This window comes from Acipenser ruthenus, chromosome 1 (assembly GCF_902713425.1).
Source record: "Acipenser ruthenus chromosome 1, fAciRut3.2 maternal haplotype, whole genome shotgun sequence".
Lineage (NCBI taxonomy): Eukaryota > Metazoa > Chordata > Actinopteri > Acipenseriformes > Acipenseridae > Acipenser > Acipenser ruthenus.
The window spans coordinates 1,840,859-1,850,846 of record NC_081189.1 but is presented as its reverse complement, the minus strand read 5'-3'; the positions used below and the strand labels follow the sequence as shown (position 1 = coordinate 1,850,846).

The 9,988-nt window shown below is 40.0% G+C and overlaps 1 long non-coding RNA gene across 1 annotated transcript; it reads left to right on the top strand.

The window, feature by feature from the left end:
* The first annotated feature begins 6,001 nt into the window (after positions 1-6,001).
* LOC131740205 (uncharacterized) lies at positions 6,002-9,240 on the top strand. The gene is made up of 3 exons (XR_009330830.1): positions 6,002-6,052; positions 8,567-8,680; positions 9,156-9,240. It is a non-coding gene; the product is annotated as an uncharacterized LOC131740205 (long non-coding RNA).
* The last annotated feature ends 748 nt before the right edge of the window (positions 9,241-9,988 follow it).

Below are 9,988 nucleotides of genomic sequence, written 5' to 3'. Positions count from 1 at the left end.
GTTGATCAGTGGCAAAAACTCCTAATTCAATCCATTCTGATTCCATGTTGTAACACAATAAAATGTGGAAAAGTCCAAGGGGGGTGAATACTTTTGAGAGCCACTGTATAATGTTATAAAAGTGTACACTACTGTACATGTACCTGTATTCATCCCCACTAATCCCACCTGTATTTACCTTCACCAGCCGCTCATGGAGCCGCAGATGTCCAATCCTTGGCTGTGATTCCCTGCCAATGAACGTGTAAAAGCTTATCACTATTGGATCATCAGTTCTCCTACTGTGAGCAGATCAAAAACAGGGGATTGGCTTGGTATTCTGTGACCTTGACATCTGATTTGCTGGCTCTCAAATGCTAATCAGTCAAACTTCCAGACATAGGCACCATAGAACAGAAAAATAACACAGGAAAGCAAAATGGCTTCTCCTCTGCACTCACAAAAAGAAAAAAAACTACACAAAAAGAAATCAAATAAAGTGTTCTGTGAATAAAGTGAGGGCACTTTGAGTTGGTTAATCATGTTAGAAAAACAAAAGTAAAAGAGAAAGAGAAAATACAATCAACTACCCACGACCCCGTAGAGCTGAGCATGTCTGCAGATGGAGTTCTACACCGCTGGTAACAGACTGCATGTCCGTCTCTAAACACAAGGCCATTTAGCTACAATTCTTTCCCCGTCTCTCCTCAATTTCCATGTTTAATGATGCCCGACCTGAGTTAATAGTGGGTGTAATGACTTATGACTCACTGTTGGTTGCTGGTCTGCTTAGTACAGGAAGGGGTTGGGGGTTAATGTTAACATACATTAGAAAACCTCTGTGGCAGAATACCCAAATGGGATTGGCCAGAGAGCAGTCATTAATCTATTGTAATGACCTCCGAACACTGAAGGCAAACAGAAGCATGTTACTGCAAACTCATTCCGTTTTGAAACAGTATGTAATTATATATATATATATATATATATATATATATATATATATATATATATATATATATATATATATATATATATATATATATATATACCTTACCCTGTGCATATTTTCTGATCTTGGTAATGGCCATCACAGCAGCTTCTTTATGGTCGTTAATGACCTCTCTGGTCTCACCTCAGGGCTGTTAAGGTTCAGGATTGGGGTTTTCCACTGCCTGGTAATGAACATCACTGCAGCATTGACTGTAGTGCTTAACGCATTGGCTGTCGATAGGAAAAGAAAAAGAAAAAAAGAGTGTGCAGGCTATCACCATGAAGAGTTACTTTGAGAAGCAAAATCCATTACGTCTGGAGCTTGTCTTTTCTTCCTAGGAATATCACACTTGATTGTGTCTCATTCAAATGAACCACTTGACTGCCTTGAAAATGGCAAACTATTAACCTTGGACAATTACATTATCTGCTCTGGTAAGACAAAAAAAGAAAAAGAAAATAGTCAAATTTAAACAAATCTCAGATTCTGCTGTGTTAAGGATTCTGCCACTCATGATAATTCCAGTGTGAGGATGACAAGACAAGCTTGCCCTGACATGCCCCCAGGTGTAGAACTGGAGATTGGGGGCGATGGGTTTGTGTGGAGTCTTTACAGTTATTACACAAGAGATGTGTGAGCACTAGATGGTACTTCTGTGTTCTTATCAGTGGGGGTCCAGGGTGTTAACATGTGTCTGCTATAAACAACATTGCCCTGAGTCAGATTATTTCTCACCGCATACCGCACCGATATGTGGACATTTCTATTCACGGAAAAGATCGTTATGTTTATCTATTGGGTATAAACCCACTTTAGTGAAAACATAAAGGCTCGGAGAACAGTCCATATTTCTTTATATACTGTATTCACTTTTACGTTAAGCCACATGAGGGTTTATAGATTTATTTATTTGGTCTTTGAAACAAAGGTTGACTTTCTTTTCAGAGTTTTTTTCTCTTATTCGCTGACCAGTTCATCAACGCACTAAACAAATTATAAATGCATTAATTAAAAACACATCTTGGTAAGCCTTCAGGTTTTTCAGCAAAACGTGCTGAAGGGTTTTTTATGTTTTATCATTTTTAAAAACACATCTTGGTAAGCCTTCAGGTTTTTCAGCAAAACGTGCTGAAGGTTTTTTTTTATGTTTTATCATTTTTAAACAATTTGGAGTTAAACAATTTTGAAATAATGAACTCTTGGACCTTCTTAAGCTAATGTTTTTTCAAGTAAGCAAAGGTTTGTTTCTGTTCCCCAATGAAGACCCAAAACAGAAAGCTGTTTGTTTAGACAGTAACTTGCAGATTTTTCTCTTTTTTATTATGTGTGATTCCAAGATGAGAAACATTCCTGATCTGTTTGAACTGTTACAGCAAATGTAACCTGCCTTTCTTGCCTCTTGTAATATTCATGAACATGTTTCATGTAATGGAAACATCTATATCTTCAATTGAAAACCAGCAGAACAGTCTTGGGGGAAGCAGCCTGAGTGACAAACACCCCTTGCTGTCTAATATACTAATGATCAAGGGCAGGCAGCGTAATCATTTTAAATTCATGAACAAAGTCTGAGGCCCAGATTTATAAAAGGATTGTGCATGTTTTACGACCGTAAAACGGGTGCTGAGGGTTCTGAATTCTTGGATGGGATTTATAAAACACATGCAATGGCATAAACACGCAATTAATACGTGATTTGCGGGGGCAATGTCTCTGTGCGCTTTAGCCCTTGATGCATATGTTATTCTGTATATGCATATGTAATTCTGGGGCGTTTCTGAACGAAACCTCTAAAATTGGGAGGAGATTTTGCAAATGAGGCCTATTAAATATTCGGTCTAATTTATTAAAGCTACTGGTAACTGCAGGCCTCGTATTTGCTTGGTAATTTTAAGAACTCTGAAAAGCAGGAGTTAATTGGCTGCAGTCAGACAGTAGGCTATGTAAAAGACAAGGTGATGTGGGAGACTTGTCTGCAGCAAGAAGGAGACATTGTTTTCAAGGACAAAGAAACATTTAATAACATTTTGCAAATAGTTCATTTTTTAACCCTTCTGATCAAGTCAATTTGTAAATTACGGTTTATAATACCGGTACTGTATGTTTTGCAAACTCCAATTTTCAATACATGTTTCATAGCTTACATGATGAAACAGAAAGTCTGCAAATAGAGAATATAGAATCCATGTAAAAAAAGGTTCTTAGAAGTACCTAAAAAGGTCTCCCCACAGCGTCAAAGCAAGGTTCTAATGAAAGCTTTTATTTCTGGAGTGTAGACATTATTATAACAACGGTGGAGGAGATTAAGAAAAGATGGAACAATATTCCGAGGCGCACTAAAGAAAAAGTCTCATATACATGTAATACAGTGAGGGCTCATCCTCCACCGTTATTTCAGTAGAGAAATGCCTACAGAATGTATTTTTTGTAATATGGCATTCTGGTATTTAACAACACTGGTTCAGGCAGTATTGTTAAATTCGAGTTGGAAAGAAAACGGTAAAAAAAGGACATTTGTTTATTAAGAAGCCACCGCACATTCCATATTTGATTCCTTTGGCCTGGAGATGTAATTCAAGCTTGTAACGCATCTTCATGTGTTACAAGTACTGCTTGTACCAAAATCTCCACTTCCATATTGGTAAATTTCAGTTTTTCCGAGCATCCTCATCACCATGGCTAGTAGCAGGCTGAGGTCTTTGTGTGCCATTCATTTTCTTTTGGAACGTGTAGCTACACATGCAGTGTTGACCCAAACCCGCTATTCATTGTGAGAGGTGTGTAATTCTCCATCTCTAATTGCGGTGAGGGGTATTTAAATTGGTTGATTGCGAAATCGCCTGCTTTACCTAATTAGTCTTATAAAATAAGTTGTAATTTTGACGCTGAGTGCGGCCGTACTGAACAAGCACATTAGGCTTTTTGCGGTCGGTTTTTCCCCTTTATAAATGTGGGCCTGAATGTCTGTCCCTTATAAAAGTTGACTGTAGTGTGCCAGTGCTCCACTTGTAATACAACATCTGGATCATGGCTGCTTCTTTGGGGTGATGTCCGGGTGATGTTAGTGCTTAAAGATGTGGCTGCTGGTCCTGCATCTCAAGGGGAGAAGGAAGCGCCGCACCATCTGATGAGGTCAGATCAGCATGATGAACTGTGACAATCCTTCCACCCTTCACCTAGCAGGAGGACTATCTGCAAATAAAGTAAAGGGTTGGGGCAGTGGAGGATACAGTTACACCTGGGATAACGTTGGCAACAGCTACTCCAGGTGAGTATTCTTCAGGTTTAGCAATAAGTTAGGGCGGAGGGTAGGATATGAAAGCCCCCATGATCACTCCCCTGAATGTCACCTCAGGCTTAATAAAGTAATTTTAATTTTGTAATTTTGCAGTTTTCCATTGTTTTTCCATGCTTACAGTATGCTTTTACTTTGCTTCACGTTGATTTTTACATGGCTTTACTCTATACAGTGTCTTTACTTTTCCACTCACATCTGAAGTAGAGACTTGTTGAGCTCTTGAAAGCTAGTGTTTGCATATAACATTTATTCTAATAAACAGTATCAACTCTTAATGAATTGTCACTATGCTTCTCTGTGATTGTGCCATGTTTTTACTGTGCTTTACTTCGCTTTGAATTACTTTTACAATGGTCTACCACAACAAACTTTCATTAGTGTACAGATATTTTCTGCTGAAAATGCTTGGCTGTCACACCTGAAATTTATGAGGCTCCTTATTGTCTTTCCACAAGAGGCATTACTTACTGCCTCAGAAACAGAAATCAGTCCACTGCTGAGACAAAATGGTAACAAAGCTGGCGTGGTAAACTAAACCCCTGCTCCAGTCAAACTAATTGACATGCTGACACAGGAACAAACAGTTCACACATAGAAAATTAGTCCAATTAAAGAAAATTAATGAGCACATTAGACCAAATTAGGAGAAAACATTTCTTTCCGTTTCTCAGTCCTCTGAGAACTCTGGCTGGATAGCAGCCCAGCTGTCTAATTTGCGGAGCTGTGGACTGACCAGCCCAGCCCTTGGATAAAAGAACCAGACACCTGATGTACGCTGGAAAATATGGGCGCACCAGCCTGGATACATTCAGAAAACTCACCCCTGTGACTGCACAAGACTTACAGGCCAGGACAGGTAACTGTGTTTTCAGTTCTTTGTGCCTCAGAAACTGGGGGAGGCTGGACAGTTGAGACAACAGCCTTGTATCACGTTCAATCTGGAGAGGGCAATTTTAGGCCGACTGGTAGACAGAAAAGCCATTGAAAAGGTGAGTTCCAGGTTACGGCAGGCAGCTGTGTCTAAGTAGGGACTTGTTTAATAAATACTGCAGAAAAACAATGCTTAGTGAGATTCACAGTGAGCTTCAGCATTCAGTATACATGCTGTCAAAGCTACCTTTTTAAAGTCTTCCACAAACCTTGAAACAAATTTCATAATCCCAATTTGGACCAAGAATCCAACTAATGTCCCCCAAGCCATTTTAATGGCAGAATTAAGTTAGGACTTGTATTGGAAGTAGCTGTGGATGTTGTGTAATGGATTCTGACTGCTGTCAGATTTTAAACCCTATCTATGCTTTTGCAAACCAGCCTAGCTTGGCTGCTTTGTGCAGGGTTTATGATTCTAGCTCGGGGTTTGAGAATGGTTTGCTCCCAGTGTCCGCCTTGCTACACTTACCCTAAACAGAGAATAGTAAACATTAACAGAAGGCACAGCATATAGATTCAGAAGAGCCACAGGACAATCAGGAGGAGTCTGATGGGATTAAACTAGCGGAATGGACTTGTGACAGGGCAGAGGCCCTGGACACTGAACACATTGTGTTTTGGGGCTGCCTTTACACAGCCACATGGTAACATGTTTAATGGCTCAATTGTATAATTGTTTTATTAGTTAATTAGAAAAATGTGGAATGTGGCCTGGTGGCAATTGAATGATTGAAGTCAATTTTCCCTGGCCACACCCTATAAAAGACACAAAGAAATGTTTGTTTGGGGGAGAGCACATGGAGGACAGTTCAGTGAAGGCGGTTTGTGAAGCCTCAACAGAGAGTGAAAAGGTAAGAGAAACAAGCCTGGGATAGCCAGATCTCTGGTGTTGTTTCATGTGTTAGTGTTTTTGTTCAACCCTTTTGTTTGTTCCTGTGTTTTGTATATAATAAAAGTGCACCAAGGTGCTTTAAACTGATGTTCTGTGCTTGGGGTTTACTATTTCTGCCACTGACAGCCTGCCACTGTGCCACAGGACTCTTCACAATTTATGCCAGAATCTGTATGTTTCTACTGCAGAGCAAACCGAGCTTCTCTGCAAACTCTCCCTGGGCTGTGGAGTCTGTCCCTCGGGGGAGGTGGAACTCAGACTGCCCCTAAGCATCGCAGAATGTGGTTGTAGCAGCACAGTCAGTCTGAGATGAATTGGTGGCAGTCGTACTGTTCTTCAGAGACTCGACTGGTGCAGGAAAGGGCCAGTCATTAATAGGAGGCAGGATGACAAATTACTTCATTTATGGCAAACCCTCTAAGCCAACGTCAGCCCTTTTCATTTTCGGAGAGGGGCCTCGCTCTGGGCCCGCAGTTACTCAGCACATTTTCTGGTATGTGTCCAGCACAGCTGGAGGGACAGAGCGGGTGCATCTGCTGCTGGAACCAAAAACTTACAACCTGACAAACTACAGCCTAATATCTCAGGATGAGAGAGTGACACTCTCTTCAGCTAATGCAGAGCACAACTGTGGACTGCAGTATTATTATTATTATTATTATTATTAATAAGATTATTATTATTATTATTATTATTCATTTACGACATGGTCTTAGTCTATTTACAGGCATCATTAGAGTCATTGATGTCAAACTGATTTTTGTTGTTGTTATAGTGCTAGTCAATGAAAATCATCTACATCTGAAACATTCTCCAAAAAACCAATTTTTCGGGTCTCATCAAGTTGTTCTGCACAAGTAGTAAATGGATAATGTGTGGAATACAATTTGCTCATTAAAGTATTTGCATGTATTTGAAATAACAGGGACTATCAGCTATCCAGGGATGCCAGGCAACAAATACCCAGTCATTCTCCTTTTTTTACATCTGGTAAACCCAGTTATTTTTAATGCTATCCTGTACCCCTTTAGACAGAAGAGTGGGTGCTGTAATAAGATTAAGATCTCAGTGGCTCCCGAGTGGCGCATCCAGTAAAGGCGCTCCACGTGGAGTGCAGGATGTACTCTATAGTCTGGACGTCACGAGTTTGAGTCCAGGCTATTCCTTTGCTGACTGAGGAGGGGAGCTTCCAGGGGGTGGCGCTCAGGGGGAGGGAGGGCTAGGTCGGTCAGGGTGTCCTCGGCTCACCGTGCACCAGCGACCCCTGTAGTCTGGCCGGGCGCTTGCGGGCTTGCCTGTAAGCTGTCCGAGAGCTGCGTTGTCCTCCGACGCTGTAGCTCTTGGGTGGCTGCATAGTGAGTCCGCAGTGTGAAAAAAAGTGGTTGGCTGACGGCACACGCTTTGGAGGACAGCGACAGTGTTTGTCTTCGCCCTCCCGAGTCAGTGCAGCAGTGAGCTGAGCATAATAAAATAATTGGCAATTCCAAATTGGGAGAAAATAATAAAAATAATTGGCAACGACTAAATTTATAAAAAAGAAAGAAAAAAAAAGATCTGAGTTTGCTGCTCATCCTGCAGTACTAAAATAGTACTGCTCCCTGAATTGTGATGAGGAGCTAGCGGGAGGGTATGGTGAGTCGTGCCCTCAGGAGCTCAGTGGTTCGAATCCTGGTTGCGTAGAGTTGCAGATCTTGGCTGAATGCACACAGGGCCGTGTTTCGGTGGGTAAGGGATACCTACTGTTTAAGCCCTTTACCTAAAACACTGTAGATGCCAAGGAATGTTACCAATGGCTTCAGTGAATGTAGTATTTGAGAACATTTAACTTGTAACAACCTCTCAGACAATGATCTTGTTCATTACCGTTAATGCAGGAAGAGATTTTTTTTATTGACACTTAAATAAATAAATAAATAAATACACAAACTTCTTATTCCCTGTCTGTTCTCTTGCTCTTGAAATGCCATGTGTTGTCTCATCTCCAGCACAGCTGCACCAGTTAATACTCTCTCAGCTCCGCAGGCAGCCTGTGACACAGTAAGAACAGAGTCATAATGATTATTTATCATATGACACCAAACAACCCAGGCCTGTCTGCAAATAGTGTAATTAATAGGGCAGAATATTATGTGTAAACTATAGCTGTTTCTCGGTGAAGTAGGCGATGGATCACATCGCGTTTTACCCCTGCAGAAATCAATGAATGTGCAGCCTTCATTGCCAGCGCTATTGATAGTACATATTAAACTAATCAATCATTACCTTTATCATTATTAAGAACAAATAATATTTGTTTTTGGTATTGATATATATATTTTTTTTGCTTGGAGAGAAAATCTTTTTCAATGTTTTTTTCAGAGTAACAGCTAATATGTTATATATATATATATATATATATATATATATATATATATATATATATATATATATATATATATATATATATAAGCCTGCCCACCTGTGTATCCCCCAGCCCTGCCCCTATAGAGCAGAACGACAGTTCTATGAGTGTTCCCAGCAGTGCCCCGATATGGACCCAGCAGGGAGAACAGTTCAGTGTTTATACAGTGCCTACATTTAATTCATGGTAGGTTTAAATAATAATAATAATAATAATAATAATAATAATAATAATAATAGAGGGACACCTATCTTTCCGGTCACCTGTTTTTATGAGCCTGTAAACCCCAGTACACTGATTTCAAATGCAATTAAATGACAGAGGAACCTTAAATAAGCAGCCATTTGTCCTAAGAAGCTGCAAATGTTCAGTGCTTTAGTGACCAATCAACTCATTAACAATAAACCAAGCTTTACTGTCAGTCACTGTAACAATAGCAAACTAGTCTAACAACAAACCTCTGCTGCTTTAATGGATTTGATTTTGTATTCATAGCAATAGCATGAAATATATTTTATTTTTCAGGTTATGTGAGACCAGCAGTTTATCTGTCATTTAATGTTTGAATTACGATTCTGAAGCCCAGAGCCTATGTCCTAAGGAAACCCAATGGGAGATGGGAAGGGGGTGTAGTCACAATAAAGTCTCTTATCATTTGCAGCTCTATTGGAAAAGGACAGGAACACAGCGGATCATAATGAAGGCCTTCGTATTGCAGAAACAAGACAGGTTACCCGCGCCTCTCCTATCGGTCCAACAATAGCGCGAGTCAGGTGCCAGTGTGCGAGGGAGAATGTAATTACTGCACCATGCACACCGAATACCCCGGTGTATTAACATGGAAGCATCCCTTTCAGAGAGAGAGAGAGGGAGGGAGGGAGAGAGAGAGAGAGGGAGGGAGGGAGAGAGAGATAAAATGCCACAAACTGTCTTTCGAGCAGTCACTTGCTTTGCACCTAACTTGCTTGATGTTTCTTTTTTTTTTTTTTTTTTTTACCAGGTCAGGGACGTGACAAAAGAAGTCATTTTTCAAGCTTTGACAAGCACACTGAAAACATAAAAGGATAGTGGGTCGGGGATCACTTCACTATCAGGAAGAAGCCTTCGTAAAACAATAACCACAGTGTTTAGTAAACAGTATTAATATATTCTTTAGATGGTGTCATGGCAACAATAGCAGCAAAGTGCTACAAGTCTAATCATTACACAGTGACAGATATATCAATGGAAAGCTCACAGCAGACTTCTTTAAAAAAATCCATCAGTGCAAGAGATGATCTTAGACATTCAGTGTTCATTCAGCGCACATATGTCCTAGTCAAATATTCTCTCTATAATTAAAATAGTTTACTGTTCTGAATTAATAAAGTTATTATCGTGTATATACAGTGGTTTGAAAATGAATTATTCATGTGTATTTTTTCAATGCATTTAGATTTCCTTCAGCATGTGAAATGTTGTTCTTCCGATACATGCTGTAAATCCATTCATGTT